Raw genomic sequence first — 14,989 nt, 5'->3', positions numbered from 1 at the left:
TCGCTCAGTCATGTCTGAGTTTTAGCGACCCCATGGACTACAGCCTACCAGGCTCCTCCATCCATGGGCTTTTCCAGGCAAGAATACTGGAGAGGGTTGCCATTGCCTTCTCCGAAGGTTGAAACTAACTAAAGTTTATTCTTCATCTAGCGACTGAAAGTTACATATCTGATTCATGAAACTGTTTAACCTGTGTCATTTAAAGACTAAAATTCAGATGGATTTAAACGGAGTGATTTGATTATTAATATCAAAGAAAATATTGAAAAGCAAATTTTTCTGGTATGGTTCTAATATTGTAATCCACATAAGCTACTTTTTTCTCCTTTTTATACTCAGAGATAAACTGAAAGACATATATCACTCACAGGAGGGAATAAATATTAAATTAATGCCTCTCCATAGAGACAAAAGGCATACTACTAGATATTTAGTATGTTACTTAGTTTCAGCAATCTTTGTATCAGTCACTGTAGTTTCAGCTACAATGGGTATATAACTGAGAAAACATTTAGTCCAGCAGTGGTTCTAAGTATCAACCTAATTTTTACCACCTTGCAAATGTTATTGTGTCAATAGGGTGAAATAGCTAACAGATGTACTACACGATGCTAATACCACAGTACAGGCCTCATTTACGACCTTCTTTCACTTAACCTCTCTACTACAGTTGATGGAAATACTTTAAACTGTAAAGTTACTTTCTTAATTAATTCACATTATTTTTCGGAATGCAAACTTTCTTTGGGGCCCATCAGAAATGGCTTGCGCCTTACAAAACCTGGCAGGCACATATAGTAGCACACAGGATTTACCAATACTTGTTTGTCAGGTGTAAAGAATCCCGTAAAGAGCATGCACGTGGGAACTAAAACATACACAAGTACATGGTTGTGCCTATGTGAGTCCTTTCTTCCCGTAAAACTTTCAAGAGGTGAATAAAACCTTCATTCCATTGTTAGTTTATAGATCGTTATTAGACATAATATTGTCTGGTCCTCATGTCACAGCTGTTAAAAGCTTAAAAATTAAAAAAAGAAGGGAAAAAAATGCCTCTGAAGACAGGACAAGCTTAAACCTGCCACCAATTAGAAAGATCACAGTGTCACAGGTATGCTTTTAACAGGATAGCAACCTCAGAGGTCAAGTTGTGGGGAGGGGAAGAAAGCGCCCTGGACAGAGGTCAGCGCAGGGAGGGCAAGCTGCAGGCCCCAGCCTGAGGGTTTCTCCCGGTACTTCCGCAGCGCCCAGGTCCTCCGCTCCGGTCCTCGCAAGGGGGTACGCTCCCTTCCTCCCCACCTGTCCGGCTGGGCTTCCCGAAGCGATGCCCTAGCGGTGGGAGTGAGAACACGCCGCGCGGGAGCCTCCTTTCGGTTCGGCTCCCCGAGCTGGACCCCGAAACCCCAGGGGAAGGAAACTACTATTCAGTGCTCTCCCATCCCCGCCCCGTTCCTCTCTCCGGCTCGCTGCCTGTCTCGCTTTGATGCCGCCGAGCCCCATCGCCACTTCTGGGCGGCCGTCTGGCGGAGGCGGCTGCGAGCTCCCGGGCTCCAGGGACGGAGATGGGGCAGGGTGAGTGAGCCGGCCCGGCGAGAGGCTCCGCACCGCCCCGCACCCGCCCACGGGCAGAAGAGGCGCTGTCTGGCCCGCCCGCGCGGGGCAGAGTCTGGGAGAGGCTTGCCGCTCTCTTCCTCCCAGTCCCGGCTGGCAGCCGAACGCGAGAGCGCCGGCCGAGGGAGGGAAGAGTGGGAGAGGAAGCCGCGGGAGAGAACAGGGAGCCACTGTGTCCTTTTGAAAAGAAAGTAGGAACCCTGGGTGGGAAAAAACAAAGGCGCCCTCCCAACTTTTCTTCGCGGAAAGTTTTCCCAGGGCGTTTTGTTTGTGCGAACTCGGCCGGCGGAGCCCGGGATCGCGCTGCCGGCGTGGCGGCTGTGCCGATGCGCCTCGCCCCGCTCCTCCTCCTTCCAGCCTGGGCAGCTCCGCTCCCTCCCCGAGAGGCGCCAAATGGCTACCCGGTAACCTCGCGGGGCGGGGGCTGCAGCGCCGCCTCCTGCCGCCACCGCTCCGGGCGGCCGCTAGACCAGGCGGCGGCGCTGCCCGCGGGCGGGGAGCCGGGCCCGCAGGTGGAAGCGCACCCTGGAGGCGGGCGGGCGGGTCCCGGGCTGGGGGCGGCTCGGGCGGGCTCTTGTGCGGCCAGCCCCGCTTGGGCCTCGGGTAAACGTGCGTCCCGCCCTGACCCGCCGGCCTCTCCCACTCCAGCAGTGACGCGCCGCCTCGAAGCCAGAGCCCGCGCAGCGCCCCGCAAGGCGATGGACGGCCGAGCCCCGCGCGTGCAGGACGCTCCGGCGGCACTCCTGCCGGCCGCACCCGCAGGGTAAGCTTCGAGCGCCGCGCCGCCGCTCACCCGGGAGGTCGAGAGCTGCCGGGCCTTCATCCGTCACCTGGCTGGCAGCTCGCCGCCCCGTCGGCGGCCGAATTCACCAGCCGCGGGACACGCGGCCGACGGGGCTGCTTCCTCCCGGCCTCTTCGGAGGCCGCCCCAGGGTGGGGGCTCGGTAGCTTTTGATTGCTTTCCTACCCGGGCTGCTCTGAGTTGCTAAAGGGCAGCTGAATGCCAAGAATTGGGTAAAGACTCCGGGAGCAAAAATGGTAACAAAGGGCTCCTTGTTGGGGCTCTGGGAGACCGGCGGACGGTACCTGTAAGTGAACTCCTGAGAAAGGGAAAAAAGTTTCCTTGGCCGAGGGCTGAGGCTCAGCAGGTGAGCCGTGTCAAGGTGACTGTAAGGAAGAGGTTTTCTGCGAGCGGGTGGAGGGCGACAGGACGGTGTGCCAGCTGTCAGCCCGCAATGACAGTTCCGGGACCCGGCCGGGTGCGCGCCTCCGATTGGGGGTATGTGTGTGCCTGTGGCCAATTGCCAGTGCCAAAGTCTAGCGCAGAGTCAGACCGCAGACAGGGTACATTTCTTTGTACCCTCACATGTTTAGGAGAGATTGGAATGGAAGGGGCTGTCACATGGTGAGTTAATATTCAGTGGAGCACGTCTTCCTGCCAGATATGCTAATAATCACCTTGCTAAGCGTTTGGGTAAACAGTAATGAGAACAGGTAGTTCTGCAAGAGGTGGGGAGAACCTGAGAATAACCTTCGTCTTGGTAAACAGTGTAGGCTTAACATGGGCGCTAGTTGAACTTCTGAAGTGGGAAATCCCTTTGGGAAAGTGTAACATTTTCCTTCAAATATTCCCCCAATTCAGTTTCTTTTCCGATAGTTAATCGGAACACAGCAGTGCTCTCAAGAGACCATGAACATTCAGAAAAGGAAGGAAAAGTCTGTTTTATAGCTAATGAATGAGAGTTGTACAGTTTTCTTGATTTGAGAGTAGAAAAATCATTTTTACCCCGGAACATGACACACGTTTCCTTAGAAGCAAGTCACAGCATGTTTATTCATCAGAGACCATTCGAACATTGGCAGTTGTCTAGAGGAAACATGGAAAAGTCTCAAAGCAGCATGACTAATATAAAAGATATTTAGTATAATGCTTACGTAGAGGAAACATGCAGTGTATGAATTAATTCTTTTTCTTCCAATTAGTTATCTTCTCCCCTCTGCGAACAGCTGTATTTCTGTTGACTTCCGTTCCTATTCTTTACCTAGTTTTTTCATTATTTAGATATGATCATATATATTATCACATTAGGATGTATGGGGAAAGAAGTACCTTGGCAGGAAGATATTAATCATAAAAGCATGAACGTCTAAAGGCAGCTGCGGGAATACTGAAATGTATTCAGGTTACCTCAAAATAAAATAGTATTAAATTGGTGAATTTGAAAGTGGATTAGATTAAGGTACTATTTGGGCTTCCTCCATGGCTCAGTGGTAAAGAATCTGCCTGCAATGTAGGAGACAGGAGTGGAGGGTTGGATCCCTGACTGGGGAAGCTCCCCTGGATGAGGAAATGGCAACTCACTCCAATATTCTTGCCTGGAAAATCCCAGGGACAGAGGAGCTTGACGGGCTACAGTCCATAGGGTTGCAGAGAGTCTGACATTACTGAGCACACACACAGATACTATTAAAAAAAAAAAAGAAAGAACCCAGCATATGCATGTACACAAAATAACACTAGTATACTTTTATGGGTGTTCAGAAGTCAAATAATTCTGTGAGTAAAATAGGCGAGGTCAGATGCCTCTGACATAAAGGAAATGAGAAGAGCTTTCTAATGGTAAGCACGACTGTAGTAGGACACTTCAGATTTTACTTTTGAGGATTTAAAGGTTAAACTGAAATTCTGTGCTACAAAAGAATGTATAAAATTGCTTTATCTAACTTCTCAAATATGAAGAAAATACATTTTAGAAAATTTGTCCTGCCTTCTCCAAATTTAAAAAGAGATAAGTTGAAAAATGCTTCAACATCTAAAATAGCATCCCCTCCCCCATATCATTTTACTCTGTATTATTTGGAGACGTTAACAATATTTGAAAGGTATAAATGTTAACCAAAAAAATTACTTCTCTGCTTTCACTTGTCTATCTTGTCCCTGGGTGTATTCCAAGTGCCTGTTATATAGTATTTGTTGAATATTCATTATTCAATATTACTTTTGTTCTTTTTTCTCAAAACCCCAGTACATTAAAAAGGTTTTAATTCTGAGGGAAAAAAAGGAATTATCAAAGAGATGGACAATTCTTTGGGAAGTGGTAGGGCCAATCTATATGTTATAATAAAATGTTAGGTTTGGAAAGTACATTCTTTACTAATCATGATTCATGACTCCAATAACTTATGAGGCCTAGCTTAGTCCTTATTCTTGAATATTGCTGCTCTAAAGGATGCTTCTGTATGTACTTTTCCAAGTTTTAGATCCTTGTAACACGTCATTTTAAAGAAATTTAATGCAACTCCTTATTTTACAAATGAGAATCTGAAGCACAGAGACAGTGATTTTCGAAGGCCTAGAGCAAATTAATGGCAAAACCTGAAGAAAAACCCAGGGTGTTAGTCGCCTAGTTCATTGCATTAATTGCTTTTAATCTTTTTCAGATCACAATATGATAACATATCAGCTGGATACATTATCTTTAGAGCTACTAGTGCTGGTGATTTTACTTGCCAAAGTAGATAGATATTTTTAACTCTTTGAAATTTAAATGTCAAAAGTTGACCTTGCTTTGAGGGACCTTATTGGTGTTTTGATTCTGAAACAAATTTTCAGGCATGGCACATTTGCATATTTCTTTATCATCTTGCAGCATTGGAACTATGGAACTAATTGAAGGCATAGTAAAAAAAAAACTAAGAAGAAATGATTTAGCAGCTGCTTCCTTTAGTTTTTATTTGGAGGCTTTGGTTCGAAAGTTTTACTTTTGATTGTTTAAACAGGTCTTGTTAGCTAACATGTATTGACTACTTAGAAGCTGAATGCCTTAGCAAAGGTTTCAACATAATCACCTGGGTATCTTTAAAATAGGTACACATGCTCTCACACTTCTACCTATCCTAATTTTAAGTGGTCTAGGAGGGGAGGAGGACATGGGGAATTTTAAAATACTGCTAGGTGATTCTAATATGCATCCAGATCTGAGAATCACTGATTAAGCAGGTATCACCAGCTGAGATAGAGATGAAGCCATAAATGGAATGGAGGCTGCTATTAATCATTTTTAGCGAACTCAAGACCCTAGAGTTCAGCTTTCTTTTTACCTTTTGAAAGATTCCATTTAGATGCTCTATAGTATTGTTTAATTTTTATTTTACTTTTTTACTCTTTGAGGAAGTACATTAACTCCATTTTATGATTTTGGAACTGGGGCTCAGATAACTTAATTAACATACGCAAGGCTATACAATGCTAAGATATGCAAGAGTAATAAAAACAAGGTCTGATCCCCAAAACTATGCTCTTCATCCCTAGGCCTGTTACCCAGGATGTTTGCTACCCTGGATGATACTGAATGAATTATTTAAAGTGGCCTTATGCATATGTTGTCTTGATTCTTCTTAAAATTATGTTTGTAGTATCTTAAAAAAAACAAAATCCTACAAAATTGAATGCATATGAAAAAAACCCAAAGCCTACCATTTAAAAGGAACTTAAATTTTTGGTTTATATCTTTAAAGTCATATTTCACATTTTCATGTGTTTGGGATGATTTATCTCATAGTAAACTGGCACCTTTCTTTTTGTCAGATGACAGATATGTCATAGCTGTACTTATTTTTGCTCTTAGACAGCAATTAAATTTATTATAGCATAGTTTCAAATGTAGGATTTTTGACCAAATAAGAAAAATAAAAGTGTTTATTAAGACACTGCTAGACATTTTCTTCAAAGTCTATAATTTTCTCTGAATGTATTAGAGGGTAATTTAATACTGTTATCACTTAACCTAATTATTGAAATGCCAGTTGTATTTATATAGTAGATTTCAAGCTTCATGTTATTGAGACAACTGCTCTAATGCAATTAATTAGTCAAAACTTGTGAGCCCTTATTTTATATAAAATACATTTTTCTGGGCACGGGGAGACTGGCTCCTGATCTAAAGAGTTTTACAAAAAAACTATTTGTAACTATGCAGGAAAAAAAAGAAAGTGCTGTTAGTGTAGAAGTGGTACTTTGATATTAACTTTAAAAGCATATGCTTAGGATTTAAAATATAATGTCATGGTTCATTGGTCAGCAAACTTTGTTCAGAAGGTTGAAATGGGCCCGCTATCTGTTTGTATTATGTTTTCCTCCTTTTTTTTTATTGTGGTGTAGTATACACAAAATTTACCATCTTAACCATTTATAAGTGTACAGTTCAGTATTGGGTACACTCATATTGTTGTGCAACTGTTATCACCGTCTGTCTCCAGAACTCTTTTCATCGTGCGTAATAGAAACTCTGTACCCTTTGAACACTAACTCCCCATTTCTCTTCTCCCCACCACTCCTGACATCTGCTCTTCCGCTTTCTATCTGCATGATTTTGGACTACTCTGATTACCTCGCATCAGTGGAATCAGTCTTTTGTCTTTTTGTGACTGACTTAGTTCACTTATTATAGTATCCTCAAGATTCATCTATGTTGTATCGTATATCAGAATTTCCTTCCTTTTTGAGACTGAATAGCAATTTACTTTTATGCATTTATTTATCGATGGACACGGGTTGCTCCCCATGTTTTAGCTACTGTGTAGCTGTTAGGAACACGAGTGTTTAGCTATCTCTTTGGGACCCTGCTTTCAGTTCTTCTGAAGCAGAATTACTAGATCTTATGGTCATCCTGGGCTTCCCAGGTGGCGCTAGTGGTAAAGAACCCTGCTGCCAATGCAGGAGACAAAAGTGACGCAGATTCGATCTCTGGATCGGGAAGATCCCCTGGAGTAGAAAATGGCAACCCACTCCAGTATTCTTGTCTGGAGAATCACATGGACAGAGGAGCCTGGTGGGCTACTGTCCATTGGTTCTCAAAGAGCCAGACACGATTGAAGCGACTTAACACAGCACACACAGCATGGTCATCCTATTTTTAATTTTTTCAAGGACAGCTTTACTGTTTTCCATAGCAGCTATACCATTTTGCATTTCCCAGAACAGAGCACAAGGCTTTTGGTTTTTCTACATCCTTGCCAACACTTGTTATTTTATTTTTTTGAAAGCAACCATTCTGTTACGTGTGAGATGGTATCTCGTTGTAGTTTTGATTTGCTTTTCTCTAATGATATTGAGCATCATATCACATGCTTATTGGCCATTTGTATATCTTCTCTTGAGAAATGTCTATTAAAGCTTTTGCCTGTGTTTCATTTGGTTTGCTTCTTTTGGCTGTTGAGTTTCAGGAATTCTCCTCATAGTCCAGATGGTAATCCCTTATCCTCTACCTGTCTTTGTAAGGCGTTATTGGCACACGCCCATACCCACTCATTTGCATATCGTTTATGGCTGCTTTCATATTATAGCTGAGTAGTCCGGGCAGAGATATTATGATCTGTAAGCTAAAAATATTAGCCTTCTGTCCATGTACAGAAAAAGTTTGCTGATCCCATGGGCCAACTTATGAAATTGGTAAATGAAGTAGTGGTGATTCCAAATTTATTTACTTGGGAGGGAGGCATGTAAGTATTGAACTTATAAATTAGAACAAAATGATATTTGTTTGCATAAAGCAAGATAATTCTTCTAGTAAGCATTTATATTCAGTGGTGATCAGTGGTTGTGTTTCTTTCTTTTTTTTTTTTTTTTTAGTGGTTGTGTTTCCTCCTGCCCCTGCCAACTGAAAACTTAGGCTTGGCCTGTTGGCAAGCAATGTGGAAATTATAACATTGATGTGATATCAAAATATATTTTAAAGAAAAGTTCTACACTTCTGTGCTGGAGATTCTGTCATGAAAAATGACTGATGTATGATAGAGGTGTTTAGAAACAAACGTGCCTAGGAGAAGCTTGACCAAAGGTATACTTAATTCCTATCTAGTTTTTTTCAGCCTATACCTATTTTCAGTTAAGCAAACTGTCTTTATAATAGTGTTTCATATCCTGCAGCTTTTAGTGCTCTAACATTAGAGTGACAGTTATTAGAAGACCTTTTTTTTTTTTAATGACTTTGCTAAATTTTTTCCCATCTGTTACAGTAAAAACAAACTAAAAGTATGGGAGAAAGAAGTTTCCCATGGCTATTTATAAAGGGCCAAATGTCTTCAGTTTTGATACAAACTTCATATCTGAGGAATGAATCCCTTGGAAAAGATTCTCAAAGACGGACTAGTCTTTAGAAAAATGCTAGAGTGAGCTTGTTTCCCCCACCCCATACTTTAAGTTCACACTGCTGCTTATAAACTTAAATAAGTTGAAACTATTTATTGACTTTGGACATTAAAAGAAAAAAGAAAAAAACCTGTGGAAGGGAGTCCCTGGTAGTCTAGTGGTTAGGATTCAAAACTTACACTGCAGAGGCTTGAGTTCAATCCCTGATCCTGTGTGCCACACCATACAGTCAAAATACAAAAAAAAATAATTAAAAACAATCTCACTTCAGATGAGCATGTATACTTAGGAGTGGAATTGCTAAGTCAGAAGAGTATGCATGTATATTCATCTTTTATAGACAATCATTTTTCCAAAGTGATTCCACCAATTTATACTTCCCATCAGCAACATGTGAAAGTTCTAGTCGTTCCACAGTTTTGCTAAGAATTAGTAATGGTCAGTCTTTTCCACTTTAGTTTTTCTGTCAAGTATGTAAAAATACTGCATTCTATAATATCTCAATAAAGCTGGGGGGGGATGGAAAAAAAGTGCTGTGGAGTTGAACTGTGGAGTAGTTTGACCAAGAAATGCTTTAAATGGGATACTCATCTCATCATCACAACAGCAAAGAATGCAGACAGGAGAAACAGTTTAAGTTCAACTCGTAGAAAGCCAAAAACTAAGAATTATTCGCAACTTTTACTGTATTTTAAATAGCTACACATCTTTACAAAGGTTACAATTTCCAAGTTTCACAGGGAACAAATGAAGATATTTAGGTATCCTATATGGGGCAGTATCGTGATGTGCCTTTTCACTCTGTGTAGCTCAGACTGATAGCTCAGACAGAGGCAGGCTTAACTGAGTCATTTTCTTAACCTCTACTCTCTAGAAAAAAAAAAAAAAAAACGGGTAGCCTCATTATGGCTTTCAGGTATGTGGTTGTGACATGGTGAGGATGGAGGTGCTAGGTGAGCAGGGAGAAGAATGATGTCTGAATTCCTGTTCTTTCCTGTAGGTACTCATGTACCCTTCCTATTGAATGCCCTCCTCCACTGAAAGCAGAGCTTTAGAGACAATGTAAATAAATAATTACTTTTTGAAAAAGAGTATGGGTTAATAGGACAGGGGTTTTCCTTGGTTGCCTCAGGCTTGGAGAAAATTGCTTTGGATGGAATTAAAAGTGAAAATGCCATCCATATTGGATGGGATTTGATTTTTTAAAATAGCTCAGTTGGTAAAGAATCTGCCTGCAATGCAGGAGACCGTGGTTAGATTCCTGGGTTGGGAAGATCCGCTGGAGAAGGAATAGACTACCCACTCCAGTATTCTTGGGCTTCCCTTGTGGCTCAGCTGGTAAAGAATCCACCTGCAATGTGGGAGACCTGGGTTCGATCCCTGGGTTGGAAAGATTCCCCTGGAGAAGGGAAAGGCTACCCACTCCAGTATTCTGGTCTGGAGAATTCCATGGACTGTATAGTCCATGGGGTCACAAAGAGTTGAATACGACTGAGCGAGTTTCACTTTCAAAATGGTTCAGAGTTGAGCCTCTGCAGTGGGATCAGAAAAGAACCTGAGATACAACACTTTGGGTTCAAAATGTGGATCTGCTTTTAAAATAATGATTTTGATTTTCTCATGTAGGGTGTAACTTGATTTTAAATAGGGTTGAATACCAAGGGAATCACAATATGTTTTTTTTTTTTTTTGGTTGAACTTTTATTTTTTTTTTTTTTTCATTTTTTTTTTTCTAATTTTATTTTATTTTTAATCTTTACATAATTGTATTAGTTTTGCCAAATATCAAAATGAATCCGCCACAGGTATACATGTGTTCCCCATCCCGAACCCTCCTCCCTCCTCCCTCCCCATACCAACCCTCTGGGCCGTCCAGTGCACCAGCCCCAAGCATCCAGCATCGTGCATCGAACCTGGACTGGCAACTCGTTTCCTACATGGTATTTTACATGTTTCAATGCCATTCTCCCAAATCTTCCCACCCTCTCCCTCTCCCACAGAGTCCATAAGACTGTTCTATACATCAGTGTCTCTTTTGCTGTCTCAAACAATAATATCAGTGGAAAAATGCATTGTTTCTCAATGTAATTAATTTGAGAGATTAAAACTACTTTGTATATGTTTTGGTGTATTTTTTAAAATTACACCATTTTACTTTGTAGTGATGCAATTGATGCTTCTATACTTAACACCAATATTTATTTGTAAGGAAATAGAGTTAAGATGCTCAAATCTAGGTGGGCCATTTATCACCTGTCCTTGATTTTCGTCTCTGTAACCTGTACACCTGCTATTACAAGCACATTCACACATGCTATTGTGTCTGGAGAAATGGAAGTGAAGAAGTATTAGAATAACCCCAAGGGGAACAGCCAGAGTTTCAACAGCTGCTATAGTCGTGTATATCAGTTCAGTTGCCCTGGGAAAGCAGGAAATTGAGTTGCTGAATCCGAAAATGGCTACCACTTTGCCTTTCCCACGTCTGATGGATGTGCTGTAGTTTCCAGATCAATTGAGTTCACAGTGGTCAAGATAAATATAAAGCCATTGAATTGCTTTGCTTCTTTGCGCTCACGTGGTTGCGTGTTACACACAAAGTGGAAGTGGCCAAGAGAGGAGCAGTCTCCTCCTCATTTTTGTCAGGTATCCCAGCTCCAGGACAGTCAGGAAATAGACTGGGTCCCTGTCTTACAGGACAGCCTCTGTGTCTTGAGGTCTGAGCAGCTCTCGTTATTCTCGGGTGTGCGTGGTTCTGTTTGTTACTGGCTGCAGGACTACTGAGTAACGTGTCCTACCTCCCTCTCTCTTGTTTCTACATAAGGTGCTCATTCCCGGAAAGCAGTTAGATGCTTTACCTTAAAACAGAATTTTTTTGCTGTGTTTCAAAAGAGCAAAGCTGAAAGTGGCAAAGAATGTTGGCAGGTGGAGAGAAACTACTTTTTACACATTTGTCTTTTGATACCAGGCTACCAGTCATCTTTCTTCACTTTTCTCTTTCTCTAAAACAGGAGAAGTTTGACTCTATTACCAGTGAACTTTCCCCCACCTCAGAAGAGTTAGGTGTGACTTCATCTGAAAAAAAAATATATATTTAATTTAACACTAGATCTGAAAAGGGAAATAATACTGATTTTTCCCCCTTACGTATAATTAAGACAAATTTTGTATCTAGAACTTATTCCAACCTATAGTTTAGTTTATCATACATTTTTGATATACAGTCTGATCTGAAAGGAGCAGTGTCCAAGAGTAGTTCATATAGTCTGTTCATCTGTTGTGATCCTGTATGTATGTGGAAATACATAGGAAATTCACTCTTAGACGATGCTAAGAAAACATAGTTCTGAAGTTTGTGCTGGTAACTTTGTGAAGCCTAGGAATGTGTTTTCAGCTAATTTAGTAGTTATAAGTGATATAGCCTAGAATGAATGCATTTAGAGGCATTTTTAGACTTTCCTAATTAAATTTAGGATTATATGTGTGTGTGTGTGTGTGTTGTACACCAAATATTTTGGACTTTTATTTTTGTGTGACTCACAGTTATTTAGGACACTAAGCAGATTATTCAAGCTCAACTTAGTGGCAATTCTGAAAGTTATCTGAAGGTGTTGAATGAATATTTGCTGTAATTTTTGTATTCTCCCAGGTATTAAGCATAACACAAGTTGAAGTTGGTAGTGTAGAATATTTGGATGTCCTGGATTTGGGGAATTCACATTTTCCTTATATCACTGTAAAATCTAGGCAAAGTAAAGAGATCAAATTTCTGGAACTCCCCAGAAAATTGTAATGGTTTGGACACAAAAGCATCCCAGGTACCGTTGATGTTAAAGGACCAACCAAAGGAGCATCCAGAAATGACGGGCTGTACTGAAGGCACATTCAGTATAGAAGGCAGGGAGTTGTACAGCGGTAGCTGTTTTTATCATCGACATCTTTACCACTTACCAGTCCTCACAGGGGATATCATAAAATTTCCTGTCAAGAAACAATTTTTTAAAATTCTGGCACTTAGCTATTTTGCTTTACTAGTTAAAGGCATTTCAGAATGCTGTGCTCTCAAACCCAGTCAAAGCCTTTGTTCATTGTGATGAGTGTGCATCCTGGCCTGTGATCTGTGTGACTGGTGAGGGTGTGTCTCAGGGCTGAACTTTGCACACTTTATCTCTGTGGCCCCTGGAGTATTTCCTCAGGATGATACTCACCAGTGCAGCCCTGAGTCAGGGACTCTTGTGAAGGTGGATGGAGAATATGCAAGAAAAGGAGAGGAGCCTTTAGGAGTTGAGAATGGAGGCTTTTTTCTTCCTTGAAACCTGGAAACCCAGTTTAAAATTAACACTGCCAACAAGAAACAGTTTTCACTGATATATGTATTTAAAATTCTAAAACTGGGGACTTCCCTGGAGGTTTAGTGGTGGGACTTTGTGCTTCTCCTACAGAGGGTGTGGGTTTGATCCCTGGTTGGGGAGCTAAGACTCTGCATGCCCTGCAGCTCAACTAAAAAGGAAAACAAGTCTAAAATTGGCTATGTCAGTGCAGAAACAATGTTCAAAGTATTTATTTTTAAAATAAAGTGGGAAAAATGGTAATATCTGTAATTTGATTTTTTATATTTAAATACATTAAGTGTATTTCAGTTGTATATTGAGCCCTTAAGTGATCTGCTTATGTTTCTACACTTTTGTTTCATGAAAAGTGAAATTTCATGGTTTGTAAAGGGGAGAATTTTCTTGACATTTTTCCTTCTTTGGTTAGCCAAATAGATGCATGCTGAGTTAAGTGGAAAGGTACAGTTTTATTTGGGGAGGTAGGTGAAGAAAGGAACAGGAAAATAGGCAAAATATATTCAGTGATGGAAAAATGAAGAGCAGAACAGTCTCTGATGGCAGAAGAGGCAGTGGTGCAAAATTGCTAGACTACGCAGGCGCTAAACTAGCAGATTGAGGCTTGTAGTCTTTAATCTCTTACATTCAGTTGGTAACTCTGGTACTATTAATTTGTGAAACACTTCTGTGATCTTAGGTTATTAGAAAGCATTTTCTGCCCCAAAATGTATATATAACATCTTCAAAAATACCCTGTATGTTTTGTGGGAGGAGAGATTCCATGAATGTTAATTAGTAGCTATGCCAATGACAGTTATTCTCTACAGTGTTATTTATAGGTCACATCACTTTATTACTTATTTTTCTAATAGGCAATATATTCAGTGGCACAGAATTCAAAAGAGAAAAATGATGAAACAGTGAGAGATTCTCCCTATACGCTGTTCACCCAGGCTTTCTCCCTAGAGGCAATCATGTTATGGTTCTTACAAACCCTTGTGGGATACTCTACACCAGTGCTGTCCAATGGGAATATAATGTGAGCCACAAATACAATTTTAAATCTAGGAGCTAGATTTAAAAACTCAATTTAAATGATATATTGCATGATGTAGTGGTTAACATGTTTCTAGTTCTACAGAACAGTAAAGTTGTCTTTAATAGAAAAAAATATTTGACATTGTTAGATTTGAAATATAGATAAACTATGCAAAATTTGAATTTTAGTTTCTTAGTCACATCAGTCACCTCTCTAGTGCTGAAAAGCCCAATGTGGCTGGTGTGTACTCCATTGGACAGAGCATCTCCTTACACTCAGGAGGAAATGGGTGTGTGTATGCATATTGTTTCTTACCCTTTTATATTCTATTTTATTACATAAAGGGCTCTATTGTTTTCTCCATAACTGCATGTTATGTCTTTGTAGGGATGACTATAATTTATACAACCAGTCCCTTAATGATGGATACTTGAATTTAGTTCTCCCTCTCCTGCCCTTTTACTGTTATTAAGTGGTTATTAAGTTTTAATAAGCATCCTTTAATCAGGGTACAATTTCCTGTACTAATATCCTTTCCTGGTATGTTTGATTAAATTAACTAGATTGTGAAACCCTAAAAAGCGGAAACCGTATTCTTTTTTTTTTTAATTTTTCATTTTCAGTGAATTTCTACATATGTGAACTTGTAATCACAAACCAGATCAAAATATAGAATATTTCTAGAAGCCTAGAGTCAGTCCTCTGTCTTGCTCTCTCCTCATTACTCTGACTTCCAGCACAATAGGTTAGTTTTGCTTATTTGTAAACTTCATATAAATGGAATCAAATAATTCTTTTGTGTCTGGCTTAGCATTATGTCTGTTAGATTCATCTACATACTTTTGTTGGCAGTAATTCATTTTT

General features: G+C 40.7%; 1 protein-coding gene across 1 annotated transcript in view; it reads left to right on the top strand.

Moving 5' to 3' along the window:
- The first annotated feature begins 2,458 nt into the window (after nucleotides 1-2,458).
- COBLL1 (cordon-bleu WH2 repeat protein like 1) overlaps nucleotides 2,459-14,989 on the top strand; it is a 165,443-nt gene continuing 152,912 nt past the window's right edge. Inside the window, exon 1 of the mRNA XM_086370293.1 lies at nucleotides 2,459-2,759. The gene's annotated coding sequence lies outside the window, so the exon portion shown is untranslated. The remainder of the gene's footprint in view (nucleotides 2,760-14,989) is intronic.

The sequence above is a fragment of the Bos grunniens genome, chromosome 2, assembly GCF_055505025.1.
Source record: "Bos grunniens cultivar Pamir isolate PY7600 chromosome 2, Bosgru_T2T1.0, whole genome shotgun sequence".
Lineage (NCBI taxonomy): Eukaryota > Metazoa > Chordata > Mammalia > Artiodactyla > Bovidae > Bos > Bos grunniens.
Note: the sequence above shows the minus strand (reverse complement) of the source record. Positions and strands in the feature narration are given on the sequence as shown.